Consider the following 24648-nt stretch of genomic DNA (forward strand, 5'->3'; position numbering starts at 1 on the left):
TAAAAACAAAGTAAAAGAAAATGAAAGAAAAATATAAAAACAAAGTAAAAGAAAAAATGAAAGAAAAATATAAAAACAAAGTAAAAGAAAAAATGAAAGAAAAATATAAAAACAAAGTAAAAGAAAAAATGAAAGAAATATATAAAAACAAAGTAAAAGAAAAAAATGAAAGAAAATATAAAAACAAAGTAAAAGAAAAAAATGAAAGAAAATATAAAAACAAAGTAAAAGAAAAAAATGAAAGAAAATATAAAAACAAAGTAAAAGAAAAAAATGAAATAAAATATAAAAACAAAGTAAAAGAAAAAATGAAAGAAAAATGTAAAAACAAAGTAAAAAAAAATTAAAGAAAAATATAAAAACAAAGGGAAAAGAAAAAAATGAAAGAAAAATATAAAAACAAAGTAAAAGAAAAAATGAAAGAAAAATATAAAAACAAAGTAAAAGAAAAAATGAAAGAAAAATGTAAAAACAAATAAAAGAAAAAATGAAAGAAAAATGTAAAAACAAAGTAAAATAAAAAAATGAAAGAAATATATGAAAACAAAGTAAAAGAAAAAAATGAAAGAAAAATGTAAAAACAAAGTAAAAAAATGAAAGAAAAATATAAAAACAAATAAAAGAAAAAATGAAAGAAAAATATAAAAACAAATAAAAGAAAAAATGAAAGAAAAAGATAAAAACAAAAGGAAAAGAAAAAATGAAAGAAATATATAAAAACAAAGTAAAAGAACAAAATGAAAGAAATATATAAAAACAAATAAAAAAAAATGAAAGAAAAAGATAAAAACAAAGGGAAAAGAAAAAAATGAAAGTAAAAGATAAAAACAAAGGGAAAAGAAAAAAATGAAAGAAATATATAAAAACAAATAAAAGAAAAAATGAAAGAAAAAGATAAAAACAAAGGGAAAAGAAAAAATGAAAGAAATATATAAAAACAAAGTAAAAGAAAAAAATGAAAGAAAAATATAAAAACAAAGGGAAAAGAAAAAATGAAAGAAAAATGTAAAAACAAAGTAAAAGAAAAAATGAAAGAAAAAGATAAAAACAAAGGGAAAAGAAAAAATGAAAGAAATATATAAAAACAAAGTAAAAGAAAAAATGAAAGAAAAATATAAAAACAAAGTAAAAGAAAAAATGAAAGAAAAATATAAAAACAAAGTAAAAGAAAAAATGAAAGAAAAATATAAAAACAAAGTAAAAGAAAAAATGAAAGAAAAATATAAACACAAAGTAAAAGAAAAAATGAAAGAAAAATGTAAAAACAAATAAAAGAAAAAATGAAAGAAAAATGTAAAAACAAAGTAAAAGAAAAAAATGAAAGAAAAATATAAAGACAAAGTAAAAGAAAAAAATGAAAGAAAATATAAAAACAAAGTAAAAGAAAAAAATGAAAGAAAATATAAAAACAAAGTAAAAGAAAAAATGAAAGAAAAATGTAAAAACAAAGTAAAAGAAAAAATGAAAGAAATATATAAAAACAAAGTAAAAGAAAAAAATGAAAGAAAAATATAAAAACAAAGGGAAAAGAAAAAATGAAAGAAAAATGTAAAAACAAAGTAAAAGAAAAAATGAAAGAAAAAGATAAAAACAAAGGGAAAAGAAAAAATGAAAGAAATATATAAAAACAAAGGGAAAAGAAAAAATGAAAGAAAAAGATAAAAACAAAGTAAAAGAAAAAATGAAAGAAAAATATAAAAACAAAGTAAAAGAAAAAATGAAAGAAAAATATAAAAACAAAGTAAAAGAAAAAATGAAAGAAAAATATAAAAACAAAGTAAAAGAAAAAATGAAAGAAAAATGTAAAAACAAATAAAAGAAAAAATGAAAGAAAAATGTAAAAACAAAGTAAAAGAAAAAAATGAAAGAAAAATATAAAGACAAAGTAAAAGAAAAAATGAAAGAAAATATAAAAACAAAGTAAAAGAAAAAAATGAAAGAAAATATAAAAACAAAGTAAAAGAAAAAATGAAAGAAAAATGTAAAAACAAAGTAAAAAAAAATTAAAGAAAAATATAAAAACAAAGGGAAAAGAAAAAAATGAAAGAAAAATATAAAAACAAAGTAAAAGAAAAAATGAAAGAAAAATATAAAAACAAAGTAAAAGAAAAAATGAAAGAAAAATGTAAAAACAAATAAAAGAAAAAATGAAAGAAAAATGTAAAAACAAAGTAAAATAAAAAAATGAAAGAAATATATGAAAACAAAGTAAAAGAAAAAAATGAAAGAAAAATGTAAAAACAAAGTAAAAAAATGAAAGAAAAATATAAAAACAAATAAAAGAAAAAATGAAAGAAAAATATAAAAACAAATAAAAGAAAAAATGAAAGAAAAAGATAAAAACAAAGGGAAAAGAAAAAATGAAAGAAATATATAAAAACAAATAAAAGAAAAAATGAAAGAAAAAGATAAAAACAAAATGAAAAGAAAAAATGAAAGAAATATATAAAAACAAAGTAAAAGAAAAAAATGAAAGAAAAATATAAAAATAAATAAAAAAAAATGAAAGAAAAAGATAAAAACAAAGTAAAAGAAAAAAATGAAAGAAAAATGTAAAAACAAAGTAAAAGAAAAAATGAAAGAAAAAGATAAAAACAAAGGGAAAAGAAAAGAACGAGAGACAAAAAAGATTAATCGACTGTTACGTTTTTTTTTCTATCGCCCCCTTCTCCTTTTGTTTGATCAATTGGCACATTTGTTTCTAATCAATCTTTCTCTTGCAACTTTGCACCACCTCAACCACAACCACCCCGCCCAATCAGTTTTCACCGTTGCAGGAAATATACACAAACAAAACACACACACACACACACACACACACACACACACACACACACACACAGAGAAAATATATGGTTTGATGTGGTTATGACCAGATTCCGTTTTTTATGTGAAATATTCGATTGTAAATAGTTCGATTATGAATGATTAATATTCAAGATTGAATAAAAGGCCTTGACAAAAATGCACATAGTTGCCCTTTTCATCGTTATACGTTTATAAACTATATATATATATATATATATATATATATATATATATATATATATATATATATATATATTATATATATATATATATTATACTAGCATTTAGGTCCGGCGTTGCCCAGGTGTTTGGATGTTTATTTTGAACAAAAAAATAAAAAAGTGGTAGTAGGAAGGCAGGTTCGAACCCGTACAGCAAAGGAGGAAAAGAACGGGGTAAAACCTAACGTTTATGCTGTTACGACCACCGCCAAACCGGAAGCGACATTTAAAAAAATTAAGGCTAGACAATCTAAAGGAGATAACTTTCAAAAATATCGGCGAAAAAAGTGACCCCCCCCCTGTAGAAAAGTGCCTAGTTGAAGGGGAACATATTAATGTTTTTAGCCAATTTTTCGATATTGTCATATGAAAGATGGAATTTTTAAAACGATACTGATCTCGGTAAGATCCACCGCCTCTATTGAAAGTTTCAGACATGCAAACAGACATACATACATACATTTATATATTGGTAACTAAAAATTTTCGACCAGAACTAATGAAAAAGCTTGCCCTATCTCTGAATATCCTTTATATACAATTTCAAATATTAATACCAGAAATTGTCTGAGTAATTTGGAAGAGGTCAATTTTTTTAAAACTTTGACCCCTATTATGACCCCTTAGAATTTATTGTTTTTGGCTCAAATCAAATTATTAAGTTAGATCCATGTCCAAGGAATCGATATCTAAAATTTCAAGTGCGTAGACCCAAAATTGTCGGAGGAGATTGGTAGAGTTCTCAAAGGTACAATCGTTGAACTTTAACCCCTTAATCGCCAAATTTCTGGCCAAAAACCGAACACATCGATTTTCCCAAATCTCAGTACCCTGTATATTAAATTTCGAGTTTGTAGACTAAAAATTGACAGAGTTATTGCGTAGGGAAATGTACACTGACACACACGTAGGGAAATGTACACTGACACACACATATGATATATATATATTATATATATCATATATATATCATATATATATCATATATATATCATATATATATCATATATACATCGTATATATATATCATATATATATCATATATATATCATATATATATATATCTTATATCTATATATATATATCATGTATGTCATATATATATATATCATATATATATATCATATATACATATATATATCATATATATATATATATATCATATATACATATATCATATATATCATATATATATATATATATCTCATCATATCACGTTGACACACTGGTTCTCGTCAGATCACCGAAGTTAAGTAACGTTGAGCCTGGCTAGTACTAGATGGGTGACCATTTGGGAATTCTAGGCGCTGTATGTGCTTTCCGCTTATCTCGGCATTGTTTCCAGTCGTCCTGAACCTCCACTTGACACTGGTATTCAACAATGTCGACTCAGGAGAGGTGTGGTTGGAGATTGCGCAACTCTTGCCACAAAAATTTCCCGCGCAGGCACCCTTACTGTGGGTATCCATAGTCTGTCAAGACTTAAGGAAGCCTTTATATATATATATATATATATATATATATATATATATATATATATATATATATATATATGGCATTTAAGCTACACAGAATATTCCGCGTTTCATCCACGCTAGGATTCGTCAGGCTTATGCGAAGAGTTGTGCTTATCTCGCGTTTTTATATATACGTACCTTCTATTGAGTTTTTTTTAGTTAGCCAATCAGATTCATAGTTTCCACCGCCCCCTTTCTAATCAGCCAATGGGCAGGCACTTACAGGACAAAGGCATAGTTTACTTTAGGTTCACCCCTTCCCTTGTGTGTGCTTTTTTAACGGGAAGCGTAGATATCTAGTGATTTGACCTATTTTAAACCTAGGTGTAGTTAAATGTGTATGTGTTTATTTTTTTTTTTTATTATGTTAATTTATATATATATGTATGTCTGTGTGTGTGTGTGCGTATGATAATTTATGTATATGTATGTTTATTTTATTTATTTATTTTCCATTGTTAACAATAACAATAGAAAATAAATAAATAAACATATATATATATACATAAATTATTATACATATATTATTAAAACACACACACACATTGAACTATAAAAAATTAAATGATGCAATGTTTTAAGTTATGAATTTATTTTATCTTTTACTAGAATATATTTTTTCCTGTATAATACATATTCGTCTGTGTCTGCGGAAATTCACTAAAGGTAAAAAATAAAGGTTATGCACACACAGAGTATATATATATATATATATATATATATATATATATATATATATATATATATATATATATATATATTTGTATATGTATATATATTAGTCTTTATTATAGAGTGGTTGACGTTCTATTCTAGATGAGCCAAATTCAGCCGTCTGTGTCACTGGATGCGGCATCCTACTTGGATCGAACTATCAACATGAGGTTTACAAATCTAATAGCGCGCATCACCCATCTCAAAGAAAGATGGTGGTTTATTGATTTGTATAAATTCCATATTCTTCTATTGTGTTGTTCTTCCATTCACACTTTCATTATTTTCAATTTTACTATGTTAAATAAATCCTTCAAGTCTCTTACAGGGCGACCGACGACATTATAAATCGATTAGCAGTCCCGGGAAGCATTCTGAAATGAGTGATCACCGAATCGATTGAACAGCACACACACACACACACACACACACACACACACACACACACACACACACACACACACGATATTATCTACTTATCTATCTATCTATCTATCTATATATATATATATATATAAATATATGTATGTATATATAGAGAGAGAGAAAAGAGAGAGAGAGAGAGAGAAAAGATAATATGCAATTAATGTTAAAAGCTAAAATAAAAAGAATTCAAATAGAGTATTGCATTGCTTAGGGTATATTTATTATTGAAAAATGTGGGCACGGCTGACATAGACTAACGTTTATTTGTACCAATATAGTGGTTGGGATGTAGAAAAAATTGTAAATTCTTCCTGACGATTCTATGAGCGGCAGTTTCATGGGCGTGAGGTGTTACCTTATATATTCTTTCTTTTGAAACGACTATAGCAGTTATATGATGAAACATACACACATCTTTTTTTCATTTGTTAAACTCATGTTCATATGTACCAATTCATTCTTAGGTAAATCTTAGCTACGAGGGGCGAGCAATAAGTAATGCCCCTGACCCACTTCCCATACAGTAGAGCAACGAAACTTGGTACAGTTATTAGTCTTTCTCTACATAGGAACCACACAGATTTATGCATTTCTCTCATCGTTTGATGCAGCTCTGGAGACCGTTTTTGTAGAACACCCCAGGTTAGTCCTCCAACCACGACGTGACTTCAGAAATCAAGGCTGCATCATCTGGGAAACGCTTTCATTTTAAAAACAACTTCATGGCTGGGAAGATGTGAAAGTCAAGATACCGTTAAAATCCGTCGTCTCTGTTGAAAGTTTTGCGAGACATACAAACATACATACATTTAAACAGACAGGTGAGATTTAGCTCAGTTGATTAAGAATGAATCGATACATAATAAAACATTGTAGTTTAAGATTAAAAAAAAACTTGACGTGATAGAATAAAATTAGTTATGGTTTTGAAATCAGCGAATTTTAATCGAAATTCGAAACAGAAATGATTTTCAAAGCTATCGTGCATCTTCCTTCAAAAATACCGAAAAAGTGTGCTCCGCCAATGTTCACAGATTCATATGAAAGCATAAAATTATGTCAGCAATTGAAATTGAAATAAATTATTATCATTTCTGATGACCTAAAAAATTAATCACCAACCGTTGAAATTTTTAGTGTGAAATATGTTTTGTGAATTCATTTTAGACAGAGAGGCTTGCCTCACTTGTTATTTACTTCCTCGAACCCCTTCACTAGTGGAAATAGTTTCGCCCGGAGACTAGAAAAAAGTATTTTTTTTTTGCTCTTATAGTTTTATATGATGGATTAGATATATTCTATTTATCTATTTAAAAACATACAAATAAATACACCTTGACCATTATTATAGATTAAGAGATTGAGTTGACGAGTCGTATTTCTAACAAGCAAAACAATTCTATCTATTGAAAGATAAAACGAGAAATTGAACCCAGATATTATGGTAAAAACGGTTTCCGCGTTTTTATATTAAGTCACCACTTACCAAGGCCAAAAGCCACTTGAGGGTAAGAGTTAATGAGATGGACGATGACGAATATTATGAAAGGATTGAAAAAGATGAATGGAATGAAAAGTGTGAGATTATTTGAAATGACAGCTCGACAACTATTTGTTAGCATTGGACCTGTAAACGATTATGTTGTAGTTAGCTGGGAACGAAACCAACGCTATTGTGTTTCATCGATAGCAAGTTCCTGAGAAGAAACTTTGTGCATGGAAGTTCCGCTTGATTTTAAGTGCACAATAGAATGACAGGAAATTCTTTGTAATGGTTGTAGCTAGACGAGTTCTAGGGAAATCCTGATAATGAAACTGTGTTCTATAAAATTCACTCACCATCTGGCCTCATGTAGTCACTGAAATGAAGCTTTGTCAAAGAAGAGCGTGCTGTAAATGCTCACAACACGACCACCCCAGTTAATTTATGATTGAAAAATATGACGTAGATTCGGTTCCAGAATGACACTGGAAAAACGTATATCAAAATAAGATTTGATTTAATACAGTAATTTATTAGAATTAATTAATGAGGTAATGCTGTAGTGGAGATACTGATTGGAATGTCCCTCGCTTCGCACATCACTGTTCACTAATTTACGTAAATGCTTAGTACTCCACCTATCTTGTCCGTCCCGCATCTCTCTCCCTCAAACGAGCAAATGCATAGCACCAGTGGTCAAGCGGTCATTTCTGTAAACACGTCAGTAAATTGCGATTATATATTGGTTACCGAGAACAATAAGAAACGGGCAGGCGAAACCAAAGTCGAAAACAAAAATGGCCGAGGGTGGTGATTGAAACGCGGCTGACGAAAAAAGAAGGACAGAGAAAGACATCAAAATAAAGAGAGGAAAAATGAAGACGAAAAAAGAGAAAGAGAGAAAGGAGTGAATAGGGCCAACTAAAGAGGGAAAGAATGACACTCAACGAGAAAACGAGAAAAAAGGAAAGGAGAGTTAAAGCGAGAACGAAAAAGAGAAACAAAGAGAGAAAGAAAGGTGAAAGGAAAACAAAAGAGAGGAAGAAAAAGAGAACGAAAAAGAGAGGAAGAAAAAGATGACGATAGAAAATAAAAAAGATAGATGAATAGAGAAAACGATAACAAAAAAAACGAAAAAAATAACGAAAAAGAGGTCGAAGAAAGAAAAAAAAAAGAACGAAAATTTGAAGGAAAAAAGAACGAAAACGAGAACGAAAAAATCGAAAGAAAAAACAAACGAAAAATAGAACGAAAAAGAAGAACGAAAAAAAGATCGACCTCCTCCAAGAAAACAAACGAAAAATAGAACGACAAAAAGAACGAAAGAAAGAACGAAAAAGAGAAAAAAAAACAAAACAAAAGAGAAACAAGAGAGAACGAATGTAGATGCGGTTGTATCATGACTTCTAGCCAACTCGATAAACGGAATTAATTGTCGGCCATTTGGCTGATTCAGTGACCAATACTCGATTGACCACTACTTTTACGAACTTCCTGTCGTTAAAGGCAGGAAGTTATTGGGGAAAAAGATCGCGAGGGCGCTTAGCGTACTGAATCGATTTCGAATTTAGGCTCATATCATGGAAAATATTATTGAGCATTTCTAAAAGTCCGGCTAAGAACACGTCATGGTTCGTGCACACACCAACCAGCAGCAAACTAAGGTAATTATCTCCACACACTACATCACTCCTTCAATATAAAAAATTACATTCCAAAGTAAATAAAAAATGTTTGAATTTTTTTTCCTTAACCATAAGCATACATAACAACAGTTGCTTTTAAAATACATTTCCTAATTTTAAGATACAACAAAAACTGTATACGTAAAACATTGTCATTGTTTCGGATTAAATAAACTTTCAATTTTGAAACTTAAAAAAAAAAACCCCAAAAAACCCATAGAACTTCAACTTTGATTTTAAATAGAATGTGGTTGATCTTTGATCCACTAAATTATGTTTTAAAGTAAAACTTAATTAAAATGTATGAGTTGCAAGTTATTTTTCCGGACGCAAAATAATCATAGTATTTAGATTTTATCTATTTTCACTAATATATATTTTTTTAATATTCGCATTTTTCTAAAACTTCAAAAGATTGCAATATGAACTTGTAGAACCGAGGTTCTTAACATGATAAAGCTTTCTGATGTAAGATTTGAATCGCTGTTGACAAAATGAACTCAAGGAGAAAAAGTGAGAAGAAAAGAAATACATTCTTAAAATATTTCTTACTAGCTAGGAGGTCGACGTCTCCCGGTCCTAAAATACGGTTAAATATGATATTTTAATTCATACAGATTTCGTATTTAATATGATAGAGACAATTTTCTATCGATTACAATATTACATTGTACCCAATATAAAGGAGTGATTTTAAAAGTAAAAAAACAAAACAAAAAAAACAACAAAAAAACACTGACTTTGATGCCATCAGATAAAATCGAAAGTAAAATATAAACGCTTCAGTTTTAGTCGTTACCGTTTGAGCTATTGTCAGGTGGATGATAAATAATTAAAAATAAACCGACTTTAACATACAAATTTGTGTTTGTGCATGCGTACAAATAACATATTTAATCGACTTACGTCTGCCAAACTTCATTTCATTTTCAATTTTGATCTCTTAAGCAGCTATTTTACTGGCTAAAACGCCATAGCGGTCAACAAAAACTGCAGTCATTTGACCCACCTCGCGCTGTTCTGCAACCTTGCGTATCGGAGGAGATGCACTTTGAAAAAAAATGGAGAGAGACTAAGAATCAGACAAACATCATCAGTCCTGCTGTTTTAATAGCGTTGGTGACCACGATTCTCTAAATTGTAGAGCCATGATAATCTCGGGAAGATAAGTAAAGGCGGCTACCCACCTATAAATTTCTACGACTCAGTGCGATACATACAGCGCCTAGCCTTTCTAAATGGTCACCCATCTGGTACTAGCCAGACTCATCGTTGCTTAACTGTGGTGATCTGACGAAGACCGGTGTGTCAATGTGATTGTGCCGTACACCGACAAAGTTAGTTTTATAAACTAAATTAGAACCTTATTTGATTAAGTAAAATTTTCTTATTTATCACTGAAGAATGCACGTAAGAAAAATTATTTAAATTCATTTGTTTTGTGTGCATAAAATTCTTTTTATATAAACTTTATCGTAAAAAGAAACATAATTATATGTCATTCATTTCATGGCGATCAAATTCATAAGTTATAAGTGTAAATTAAGAAAATGCATCCTTGCTCGTTGTTCAGATCCACATGAAAAGCAAATGGCTGCTCCTGTCTCTTCTATATATATATATGTATAGCAATCAGGGGAGATCACCCCTGGTTACTTCCTGTTGTCAAGAACAGTTTATTATTTTATCTATACAATAACTATATTAATTAATATTAAATACAATTCGAATAAAACTCACTGTAAAATTTAAAAGACCCTTGCATGATAAAATGGTTATTGTTCATAAGAAAATACTTTTACTTTAAAATATTAGTAGCTACCGAAAAATGTTAACTATTCTAATAATATCTATGCGTCCTAGCGATATTATTTCCAAGAATGTTAGAGCTTCCAGTTCGAATATCTTTGATTATGTTCAGCAACAAATCACCACTGACATGATCACAAGTACAAGACCCATGCTTCTCCAAAATATATATTCTTCATATAAAAAGACAAATACTATATTTTATCCAGAAGCTTTGAGTTAGGGTATAAACTGTTAAAATTATTGAAACATGAATTCCATCATAAAATAACAATGTATTAAGCATTACAGACTTTCTAATGAAATCCCAATTTTGTTGGGGGGGGGCACCTTGTGCAGATGGATGAAGACGACTTCCGAAGCAACTCGCAGTCATTTGAAAGAATACAATAAGTGTTCGACGTCCGTTTCTCATGTAGAAAGGCAAACTGAAAGAGAATATAAACTTGCTAGTATGGAGACGGATAGAAAGTTATGGGGAAAAATATACTTCAAGCATCAACACTTATCACAGTTTTCAAAACAAGCCAATATACGTATAGCGCGAACAGAAACTGTGAATTGTCAATCAGTAACCTGTGAGAGGTGTTGCTTAGTTTGCGGGAGCAGAGCTGGCCTTCTGTCACACATGCGGCACAAACACTGATAATAGAGTATTTCAGATTAGATTTATGGCCCTCATGCGTCCAGCACACACACACACAATATATATATATATATATATATATATATATATATATATATATATATATATATATGAAGCTGAACGTCTGTGTGTGGGTCTGGTCAGGAATAGGCTCCTATATGGTTGACTATTATAGAAAACTGATTACATATAAAGATAGAAGATGTATCGAGACACAGGAATGGGTATGTTTGATATGGCAGAACGGTGGTTCATTAAAATTGTGGGGTCTGCGTTCGCGCCTGTTCCACAAAGTATGGAAATTAAAAATTAAAAATTAAAAAAACAACGTTTACAAGTGCTTTTGATATAGATGTACATAATAATACTTTGATAAGTATGTGTTAACTTAAATAGGGATGGTATAATAAAATTGTGGCGTCTGCCTTCGCGCCTGGCCTCCATAGAATGGAAATAGGCACACACTTTAATAAAGACTTTTCATATCTATCTGCGTAAGTATACTTTGATAATTATGTTTCAGTTTGAAGAAATATGGTATAATAAAATTATTGGGTGTTCGTTCGCGCCTGACCTCCATAGACCTCCATATGTCACAAAGTTTAACAAGTTTTTTTTTTTAATATAGATCCGCAGAATATTTTGTATAAGTGTTTCAGTGTGAACAGGTATGGTATAATAACTTATGGGGTTTATCTATTTTATTTTTACTTTCATCATATTTTGCATGCGAGTATTGTTTTTTCTAAATAGTACACTTTTTGTAAGTTAAAAAAAATACTCGAGCTGAGATCGAACCAAAACCTAAATACAGTGAGTCAAGTACGATAACCATTAGGCATGCTGATGGTAAGTAAACCCAGAAACGCACGTCCGTGGATAACTTTTATACACGTAAAAATATTCAATACATTTTTGAAGTAAATATTATATTCAAATGTTTAGAAATACACACACACACACACACACACACACACACACACACACACACACACACACACACACACATATATATTAGCAGGTCGCCCGGTTGTAAAATACGCTTAAATATGATATTTTGATTAATGCAGATTTCGTATTTATTATTATATCATATTGGACCCAATATATAGTAAAGATTTAAAAAGTTAAAAAAATTAAATAACTCATGCGCTCCAACCGCGAATCAAAATCAAAACGTTTAGCTTACGATTTACTTTTTCCTTTCACGTTAATCCCTGAAATCTGAAGATATGTTTGCTGCAAGGCTAAAAATTAAAACATGAACCAATAACTATTGCGTTACGCATGCATTTTCGTAATGGCGTCGTTCGACCATCGCCAGGCAAATTTCATTTTTTAAAAATTTTCACATTTTTTTGCATCGATTTTCTACAGCTAAAACGCAAATATAAAGTTTCACATGGGTTCGAATACACTATATATAAAGTTTCATATCCGTAGACAAAAAAAAAAACTGAGTTTGGTAGACAAACTTTTAAAACAAATATACATAAACATACATAAATTTATATACAGTCCTGGTGAAAATCATAAGACCACTTAAGAAAGTAAGCGTTTACGCATATTATCGAATTTTTAATCAAACAAATGGTTGAAACCATTGCCAAAAAGGGAAAATATGATGAAAAAAAAAATGAAATCTGCTTCATTCGAAACCTTAACACTGATATAATAATTATTTTTTAAAAAACAAACATTTTCACCTGGTCAAAATGATAAGACCACTGATAATTTATCTAACAAAAGGCAATTATAAATTACTAAAAAGGGTCTCAGTATTTAGTATAGCCTCCATTATTACGAATTACTTCAAAAATTATCTTCAGCATGCTTGCGACTAAGTTTTTTATCAGCTGCGAAGGAATTTTATCCCATGTACTGAAAACTGAATCAGAAAGTTCCTTTATCGAATCATGCTGGGTTCCATCCTTGAACACTTCTTTTGCCATCCATCCCCAAAGATTTTCAATGGGATTGAGGTCCGGAGAACATACTAGATGATCTAACAATTCTATATTATTTGAAGAAAAGTATTCTCGTGCTTGTCGAGAAGTGTGTATCGCAGCGTTGTCTTGCTGGAAAATCCAATTTCTTCCACACAGACGTGGACCTTCATTCCTGGTAGAAGCATTTTCAAGCATTGAAATGTACTTCAATGATGTTTGCCGGCCTTTCACTACTTGCAACTTTAGGGTCCCAGCTGACGAGAAAGCACCCCAGATCATTAAAGACCCTCCTCCACTATGCCGAGTTGAAAAAGTCTCTTTGGGCAAATTTTTATCATGCCAATAGTGTTGAAATCCATCTGGACCATCTAGATTTAACTTTTTCGCATCGGAGAAAATTACATTTTTCCACTTTTCTTCACCCCAAGTCTTGTATTTGGCGGCATATTTAAGTCGGTAGTTTTGTGCTGTTCAAGAAGAAGCAGTTGCTTTAAATGATTGAAACCCTTCATTTTCAGATGCCTTCTGATGGTTTTAGGACTACAGTCTGCTGCTGTTTAGCTTTTCAATCGACTTGAGCTCATACTGGAGTTATTTTTAAACTTCTTCTGATACGGCGATCCAGCGATGGGGTTATTTTTTTTTTTTGGTCGACCTGGACTCTTTTTGTGCCCATATTGATCTGGATTTCTTAAAAAAAAATTGTGATGACCGTTTTGCTACGATTCACTTCGTTTGCAGTGGATCTATGGGAGAGTCCACCCCTATTAAGCTCAAAAGATCCTTCCTCTCTCAAACTCTGATAATGGTTTTCCTTTTGCCATTTATAATTTAGTAAGATGTTTTTTTTTATCCACTAAGAAGTTGCTTTTAGTAACATAGAAAACTTTTAAACTTTTCGTATTCATTTCTTCAAAACTAGCCGATTTTATTAAAGTGGTCTTATCATTTTGACCAGGTGAAAATGTTTGTTTTTAAAAAAATAATTATTAGATCAGGGTTAAGGTTTCGAATGAAGCAGATTTCATTTTTTTCTATCATGTGTTCGCTTTTAGCAATGGTTTCAACCATATTTTGAATTAAAAATTCAATAATATGCGTAAACGCTTACTTTCTTAAGTGGTCTTATGATTTTGACCAGGACTGTATATATAGGAAGAGGTTTGTGTTTACTATAAGCTTTTTATGCAAATATTATGCAAGTATAAATCACGTAGAATATCTGCATGAATATAATTACACGTAATAGTTAACTAAATATGATCATCCCTAAAGAAAACCGAAAAAAACTAATAGGGAATTAATTAAAATGAATGTTTGAAAGAATATGCAAATTAGCTGGATCTTTTGCAGATGAATTCAATTCCATGATCCATATATAACAAAGTTGTATTTTTTTTTAAATAAATAGAAAAATTGGTTTTTAATATGGATATCAGTGCACAAAATATCCCAAATTTATAGGAGTATAATAAATATAGCCTACTCTATCTATCTATCTCAATATCTATCCGTATGTCCAGATATCTATTTAATACAACATGCTCTATCTATCTCGGTCTATCTATTTATCTAATCCAACTGCATCTATCTACCCTTTCCTAAACCGAACAGATCTCGAGATCATATCGGTGCCGGAATGGCTCACTGGTTTTGTAATGCAGGTTTTATTATCCTTCATCTTCTTGGGCCAAAGAGAGAATCGGACCTGAGAATGATGGTCAGATTTTTATTAAATTTGGGAAATGATGGAACAGTTAGCCATCTGAAAAAAAAAAGATATCACGAATAAATAGTTTCACCTTGAACCTCTCAGTTCCGACTGAGGAACCAGTTGGCCAACCGAAAATAAAGGCGACATCATGGCTAAGTGAACACAACGGTGGATTTGAGAGAGAGAGAAAGAGAGAGAGAGAGAGAGAGAGAGTATATTGTAAATGTGTATCTCAAACATTTTGTGAGTGAGAAATAGATCGAGATCTGTGTATGTGTACGTGTGTATATGTTTATATGTGTGTGTGAATATGTGTGTATATATGTGTGTGTATGTGTGTGTATGTGTGTATATGTGTGTGTATATATGTGTGTATATGTGCGTATATGTTTGTGTGTGTGTGTTATTAAAGAATGTGAAAGGAATGCAGTGGATTTAAATATAGTTAACGCGCGTGCGGAACAACACACGTCTCTCGCATTTAGAAAAAGGGGATTTCTAATAAATGATTCCATAATGCCCTTTTCAGTTCCGACCGAGGGCCCAGTTGGTCAACCGTTAATAATGGGAGACACTATAGCTAAGTGAATATGACGGTGGACTTCAGAAAAGAAGTCTATTGTAAATGTATATCTCATCAGTAGGTAGGTTTGATATATATATATATATATATATATATATATATATATATATATATATACATATATTATAGTATAAACTAACAAGTGATGAGCGTGGAATTTTTTAAAATTGTTTTTTCTTAAAACTTAAGTTGTTTTCGTGTTGTTATAAATATCGAAAACATGAAAAAAAGAAGATTTCTGCCGGTACTCACGAAGACAAAATAACACGCTGTACTTTTTCTGGATCAGACGTAAAGGCAGGAGTTCGGTTTGCAATTAAGACCAAACACATCCCTACCTAAAGGGACCAATGATCGTCTAATTACAATGCGCTTACCGGTTGGGATGAAGAGTCATGCGACACTAATCAGCACATATGCTCCAACGATGACCAATCCGGATGAAGTGAAGGATAAGTTCTATCAAGTACTAGAAAACATCTTAATAACAGTTCCCAAAGGAGATAAATTATTCATTCTCGGTAACTTTGATGCCACAATGCAGACTACTAAACTAGGGAAGGAACTATTGGTAGAAATAGAGTTGGCAAATGTAACAGTAATTGATCGCTGCTGCTAGAGATCTACATCCCCCATGATCACCTAATCCCCAATTCTTGTTTCGTCAATCAAAGAGGAACAAAACCACTTGAATGCACCCAAGATCCAAGCACTGGCATCTCATTGACTATGTAATCACCAGAAAGATAGGCAGGATAATCTGATTATCAAGACCATATATGGTGTGGAGTGCTGGACCGACCAGAGACTTCTTATCTCCAAGCTAAAACTCAGCATTGTAGCTAAGCGGAAGCTTCATGGAAAAATGGCCAAGCGCATTAACGTCTCCAAAATAAAAGTGGAAGCAAATGCAACCCTAATTGAGAATAATCTCAATGCAAGACAAACTGAACCACAGTTTAGTCATTCTGATATTGAAGACAACTGGACAGCCTTCAAGGAAGCTATACAAGCGTCATCATTGGAAGGGCTTGAACCATCCCAGAAGAAACATTAGAATTGGTTTGACAAAAATGATGAGAAAATACAGAAACTACTTAAAAAAAGGAACAAGTGTGGCAACGCACTTCAGCAGGATTCAAGCTCCGCATTAAAAAAGGAAACACTTTTGAAAAGCCACAGGACTGTTCAAACCAAACTGCGCAAAATACAAGATAAATGGCTCAATGATAAATCTCTGGAAATACAGAAATATGCAGATATGCAGAACTCATAGAGATTCTATGACTCCAAACAATATATTGACTATCGACACTTATTCTCTGCTAAAAGATAAGGAGACGAAACTAATTACAGATCGAACTAATATTTTAGACAGGTAGGCAGAGCACTTCAACTCTGAACTGAACAGGTCTTCCTCAATCAATGATGAAGGCAACTGCATAACTTCGACAAATCGAAACAAACCTAACCCTTGATGAGTTGCCCACCATCCAAGAAGTTGAGAAAGCTGTAAAACAGCTTTCTTATAGCAAAACTCCAGGCTCTGATGTCATACCTGCAGAGATATATAAGTCAGGTTGACAAAAAAGCTATATGAGTTATTTCTTTCATTCTGGGCGAAGGACCTAATTCTCCAAGAATTCAAAGATATATCATCCATAGTGCATATATACGAGAGGAAGGATAACAGACATAAGTGTGACAACCACAGAAGAATATCTCTTTTCAACATAGTTGGTAAAATTCTTGCAAGGCTGCTACCCAACCGTTTAACCAAACATTTTGAAGATGGTCTCCACTCGTAAAGTCAATGTGTTTTTGTATGGGGAGTGGTACAGTTTTCATGGTATTTGCTGCTTATCAACCCCAGGAAAAATATCAAGAATAATACAAGAACCTTTACACAACATATGTAGATTTTACTAAGGCATTTGATACTGTAAACTATGGAAGATGATGGAAAAATGTGGATGTCCTGAAAAATTCATTTTACTCATATAACAATTTCATGATTGGATGATGGCTCATGTCATAGATGATGGAGAGGCTTCCGATGACGTCCCAGTCATCGGCGGTGTCAAACGCGGTTGCGTACTTGCACCAATGCACTGCAGTATGATATTGAAATGATTATAGACGCAGTCAACGCAAATGATCCGGGAGTAAGCATGAACTACCGGACAGATGGCAAATTGTTCAACTTAAAACGACTTAGTGTTGTCACCAGATTTTACTGTTTTACGACTGCGCACGCGCGAATCGTTCACATGACACCTTCCTTATGTTAATAATAAGTAGAGCTTTTAATTGCTGGTGACTGTGCCCTCAATGTCAGTACAGAGCCAAACATGCAATATATTGTTGATCGTTTTTCTATGGCATGCGACAATTTCAGTCTTACTATAAATCTAAAGAAGATCGAGTAATGTACCAGCCTTCTTATGGGAAAAAGGAATGCTGAATCTCAGATCTCAATTGTGGAACCAACCTAAAAACTGTGGATAAGTTCACCTACTTGGGCAAAATGTCAAGGACAGTTCATATAGACGATGAAGTTGATTACACGATAGCCAAGGCTAGTACTGCCTTTGGACGTTTCAGAATCACTGTGGAAGCGTAGAAGAATTCGGCTGCAGACTAAACTCCAAGTATACCGAGCTGTGATTCTTACTATCCTCATGCATGCGTGTGAAACTTGGATCGTATAGCCAGACATGCCAAGAAACTGAACCATTTCCATATGACCTGCCTCCGTAGTTATAACTCAAGTGGCAAGACAAAATATCAGACACATAGATTCTAGCTCGGTCAAACCTTCCGTCAGTACACACCATGTTATAGCAATGCCAGGCTCATTGGACAGGTCATATATGCAGCATGCCTGATTCAAGGCTCCGAAAACATCTCCTTTACGGTAAACTACCCAAAAGAAAAAGACCCACAAGAGAACAGCGGAAACAGTTCAAGAACAATCTGAAAGACTCCCTCAAACAGCTCGGTTTGTATTCTAACACGTGCGAAAACTAAACCAAGACAGATGTTCCTGGCGTGCCGCAACTCAGAAAGTGTCTACAATTGTTGAATCCGGACGCAATGAAGAACGCAAGAGAAAACGTAACATTAGAAAATACAGAGCAATCAACATCTCTGATATAGAATTATTCCACCGGTGTCTAACACGCGGGAAATACTTCAGTGATCGAATCAAGCCGTCTTCGAAACGACAGAACAATTTCATGATTACGGTCATCTTCGTAAGCGATGGACGAACATCATATTATAATAAAATCGTACTCTAGTCTGTCTGTTTGTCTGTTTGTTCACAATATAGGTCATATATGACGTCTATCAGATTACGCTTCATATCATATTTATATTCGTCAGATTCATATATGATTCAATCTCCGGCTACGTCGGGTTTCATATTATAATTAAACCCTATTCTTGTCTGTCTTTTTGTTTGTTCACAATATACGTCATATATTGTTGTATATTCATATCCCGGAAAATATTGGGTCAATTAATTGAAGCGAAAGTGGGCGATTGTCAAAATATTCAGAGAGAATATTTCAATAACAGACAAAGGAATGTTATTGAAACGTATTAAGTATTTTAAAATAGATTATTATTTATATAATAACCTTGGAATTTTAGAAACTTAAAAAAATGGAATTTAATTATCAAAACAATAACGTGGAATATATGACGTCAAAAGTAAACAAACAAAGAAAGGATTTTCATATATTTTCAGAACAGACCACTTAGAGAAGTATTTTAGTGTAAGAATTGGACTTGTCAGTCGTGGAAGCATTCAGTTGGGAAATTAGAGAGATGTAATCACCAAAGAAAAACGGCGTGAATTCCGAGAGCAAAAGAAGTTGCAATTATGAAAATAAATGATATGTATGAAATAGAATTTGGTTTTCATGAGTTTTCAGAAGAGAAATGGTTTGTATTTACAGGAGCACGTCGAAAAGTTGCAAACCAGAAGAAGGTATGTGTCTTTTTTGTCCGATGTGTACCGACTATGAAGAATATCTCTTCTGCCGGACAGACAAATATTTTTATTTAAAAAAGTGTTTCTCAAGTGTTTATTTGTCCAGTTGTGAACTGTTTGATTTTATATGTGTAAGCACTCACATACGCACCCGATCGATGGACGGTGACACGTGTACACACACACACACACACACACACACACACACACACACACACACACACACACACACACACACACACACACACACACACATTGTTATATAGTTGGCCGAGTAATAGAGAAATTATTTTTTATTCAGTTTATCTATCTATCTATCTATCCATCTATCTATGCATCATCTTATCTATCTATCTATCCATCATCTTATCTATCTATCCACCTATCTATCCATCATCTTTTCTATCTATCTATCTATCTAACTAGAAAAGTAAACAAGAAATGTGGAGCTATGTTTTTATAAGGTTATCAAAGCATCTCAAAACATGTCACACTGGGTGAACTGGTCAAGTTTGCACTGGAAAAGCTGATCGGAATGACGTGTCGTTTGTCACGTGTTCCGCTTTGCTGGACATAGTGTTGAGTTGAAATTCAGACGCCAAACACATCGGATGAGTTAACGGATCGTCTGCCCTTCTGGGAGGGAGGTGAACGCGTCTCAAAATGGCGACGAGAGACATCCTAGAAACCAGAATATCACCCCCCCAAGAACAAATGAAATTCTCAGGTAGACCAAAAGACAGAGAACCAACAACGTAGTTGAAAAGGTATGTCGTAAATACATGTCTGACACACACGCACACATCAACACTTAAACTGATCACACTCTGCATACACACATTCATTAGAAGATTTTATATACACTCACACACGCAACAGATTTGGGCCCTTAAAATACGTATATATATATATATATATATATAAAAATTGAAATTGTCTGTGTGTCTGTCTGTGTGTGTACATTTCCCTACCAAATTACTCTGTTAATTTTCAGTCTACAGACTCAAGATTTGACATAAGGGGTATTGAGATTTCGGAAAATATTTTTAATCACTTTTCGTCCAGAAATTTGCCCATCAAGGAGTCAAACTTCAACGATTATCAAAAATGATAAGTGGTGATTGCTTTGTAAAAAAAAATAATACCTTTAATTAGGTTAACGTTTGAAACAATTAAAAACATTTTTTTTTCTCATTGCAAAACTCATTTTGGAATCCCAATCAGACGTGTTAACGTTAAAATATAGGCCAGCCGCGTAGTTTTATTCTCATACTAGACTATGCGTGGCCCGTTGGGTCAGTGTGTTATATTAGCTATGGAATTAATGTAATGACACTTGTGACGAAAAGAACATCGTTTTTTGTGACATAACAAAAACATTTATATGAAAGTATATTAAAATAAAATGAAGAATATAGATAGATTTCTATGAGCCGTTCTGTTTATGATTGTTTATTTTTGAAAAAACAAACAAACAAACTTACAGCCATTGAATTATAAGTAGTTTGCCATACTTTGTGCACTGAACAGATACCATAATACTTAAAGTTGAATTCAAATTTTGATACATCTTTTAATTTAAACGCGAAAAAGAAAAATTGGGACGCTGTAAACGTACACAGTAAAACAATAAGTTTTATTGTCGCGTTGATTATTTATTTATAACGTAAATTAAAAAAACAACATATTTTTTGGGTCATTTATTTATGTTGGTAGTGTAGAAGAAAATGTATGAATGCTTTTTAAGAAATGTGTATTAAAAAATGCAGACTAAATAAAAAAAAATGAAGGCGATGGGTAAATCGCCATTGTAAAATGCTCTTATTGTTGTTAACGGTTTAAGTAGATTATTTGTAAGAAAATTGCGTTAAAAAAAACTTAAACGTAATACAGAAATGAACGATGTAAAAAAATGTAGAAAATATTCACAATTGTTTATTTGGATGATTTAAACGCGACCCCCCAATAATTAGGACACTGAAAACGTACACAGTAAATCAATAAGTTTTATTGTCGTGTTGATTATTTGTTTATGTACGCATGCGCAACCGGAAGTCGTAAACCGGATGTTGGTTACAACACCAGTTACAAGGTCATTTGCGTTTCATAATTATATATATATATATATATATATATATATATATATGCTGAATTCGGGAATTTGGACGCAATTTTGAACGGAATCTTATTTACTGCATTTTTTGTTCCATAATTGGATAGAGGTCCTAAGTAATTCGCAACTGAATTTTTCGTTCGCCCACACTGAGAATTGAACCTTCTAACTTCAGGAGAATATCAGTTTTTAAGATTGATTTTTCCAAGTACTTTAACCACTGCGCCATGGGTCCTTGTGGAGTACTTGGAAAATAAATTGATATTCTCCTGACGGTTGAAGGTTCAATTCTCAATGTAGGCGATGGAAAAATACAACTGCGAATTACTTAGGACCTCTATTCAGTCATGGCTGACGGAACAAGAGCATGCTGCTTCCATGAATAAATAAAGGGCTCCGTTCAAAAGTCTGTCTAAATTCCTGAATTTTACAGAAACATTCTCGAGTTCGACACGATAAACCTGAGAAAAGTTGGAAGTTACATCGACCAAAACGTTGTGGAAATGACACTCAAGATGAGAACAGTAATCCGAATCATCTAAATAATACAGATAAACAATCCTTATCTCAAAAATTCAGAAACACATGATGTTCTATTACAGTTATTATTAGTATTGGTGACGAGAAATGTCTGCATTGTGAGGACAGATGTTGATAGTGGCAGATAGGAAAATTACGTCAAAAGGGGACATATGTTTTTGTGATAAACAAGATGATTTCCCAGAGAAACGACATAGGGCACACACGTATTAAAGATATGAATTAAGAATGGTTCAAAGCTGAAAGGGATTCTGAGTCTGAGTCTCTCTCTCTCTCTCTCTCTCTCTCTCTCTCTCTCTCTCTCTCTCTCATTTCTGACACTAGATTAATCTTTCAGTTATTTATTTCTTACTCTTAAAAAGAAGAAAATATCGGAATAAAATTAATTTTTAGCCCACCCAGGGAGCACGAAAAAAAGATGAACGACGGCCAATCAGCATGATGTCTCGACTGTTAGACGAACTTGACGCGAAGAATCGAGTTATAAAACTCGAAAGTTAATTAAAGAAGAAATCGACGATATAACATGGTTTGATCTATCAATTAAATACCCCCATACCTAATACAACATACACATGCATTCAGAAATTAACAGTAATTCTACATCTAATAATAATGATGTGTATGTATTTGTAATTATTTAAATATTCATGCTGTCACGCAAATGTTGGCTAATAAATATATGCCGAATGAAACCATTTGAATTGGTGAGGAGAAGTAGGAAAGAAATAATTAGTCAGATAATCACTATCGTCATCTAAAATAAAATCGGAAAAAAAAAATCCTTTACTCTATTTCCATAATGAGACACTTTTTTCTTTCTTCTTTTTATACTGATTGATACTTTTTCGCCTGTTTTCTTTTTGTTTTTAAACTTTCAGATTTGAGACGTATTCTTTCATCTTTCTTTATTTTTACCTTCACCGATTGGGAAGTTATTAATATTAATGCGAATTCTAGCGAAACATAATTTTACCCATCATTTTTTAACAAATAAAACATATTCCTCTTTTTATAAACGCCGGGAGAATATGTTAGCACGCAAGTTATACACAAGTCATGCGCACTTGGCAGTCGGACTGACGTATAATCACGCTCTTGTTGTAATTACTTGTTTGTTATCCTAATTACTGTATTGGTTTTTCTTCCGGACCCTTACGAAACCACAGTAATATCCGTACGTTATTCTATGTTATGGAGAAGTTAAATGTTTTATACCAAACTTATACGAAGACGGCAATAAGTTGCTCATCACCATCATATCATATAAATTTGAAGATTTTACTGTTGGCATTGGTTTCCCCGATATTTTCTAGTCAAAATTATTTCTATAAAGACACCAGGTACTTACGGGAGGAACCACCTGAAGGTTGCAAACATCGTAAGTGAAAGTGATTTTTGTAGAACGAACTGGATTCGAACTTAGGGTACCCAAGTCATTAGTCCGTGTCATTAACCACTACAAGAACGTAAATCATCGACTTCAGTATTTTACATGCTTAATAATGTAATCAGGTTTTGGAGTTCAGAAGTTGGATGCTGATTAGGTGATAAGCTAATTAAAAAAAAAAAAAAAAAAAAAAAGAAGTAAAAAAAAAAAAAAAATAGAAAAACATACCAAAAGGATACGTGAAGAGAATAAATACTTTTTATTTTCTATTCAAAACTGAAGGCAGTTCTACTACTTGTAAGATTTATCTAAGAATAAGATGAATTACAAATGCTTTTTGTTTTTTAATTATAATCTCCATAATTGTGCAATGGAAGATCAACATTGGAAGAATGAGATTTTTGATATTAGAAAAAAAGGCGTCGGTTGAATCGCGGATGAAACGAACATATAAAGGAAACAAACGTGGAAATTAAAAGAAAAAATTGAAGAAAGAAGCGAGATTGATGATGACGAAGAACGGAGAACAGATTCCAAGGATGGCGAGATGCAAAAGGATGAAAAAAGGGAAAGAGAAAAAAATGAAGAGGAATGGAAAATACGAATTGAAAGGAAGAAGAAAAAAAAAATTAAAAGGAATGGAAAATACGAATTGAAAGGAAGAAGAAGAAAAAAATGAAGAGGAATGGAAAATACGAATGCAAAGAAAGTAGAAGAACAAAATGAAGAGGAATGGAAAATACGAATGCAAAGGAAGAAGAAGAAAAAAATTAAAAGGAATGGAAAATACGAATTGAAAGGAAGAAGAAGAAAAAAATTAAAAGGAATGGAAAATACGAATGGAAAGGCAGAAGAAGAAAAAAATTAAAAGGAATGGAAAATACGAATGGAAAGGAAGAAGAAGAAAAAAATTAAAAGGAATGGAAAATACGAATTGAAAGGAAGAAGAAGAAAAAAATGAAGAGGAATGGAAAATACGAATGGAAAGGAAGAAGAAGAAAAAAATGAAGAGGAATGGAAAATACGAATGGAAAGGAAGAAGAAGAAAAA

General features: G+C 31.9%; 1 protein-coding gene and 1 pseudogene across 2 annotated transcripts in view; one reads left to right on the forward strand and one right to left on the reverse strand.

Annotated features, from left to right (window-relative positions):
- Positions 1-24648, reverse strand: part of LOC145241972 (protocadherin gamma-A11-like) — a 331543-nt gene that overhangs the window by 179294 nt on the left and 127601 nt on the right. The gene's annotated exons all lie outside the window — the stretch shown is intronic.
- LOC145243119 (5S ribosomal RNA) lies at positions 4229-4345 on the forward strand (annotated as a pseudogene).

This window comes from Euprymna scolopes, chromosome 21, assembly GCF_053919585.1.
Source record: "Euprymna scolopes isolate OS-2025 chromosome 21, ASM5391958v1, whole genome shotgun sequence".
NCBI lineage: Eukaryota > Metazoa > Mollusca > Cephalopoda > Sepiida > Sepiolidae > Euprymna > Euprymna scolopes.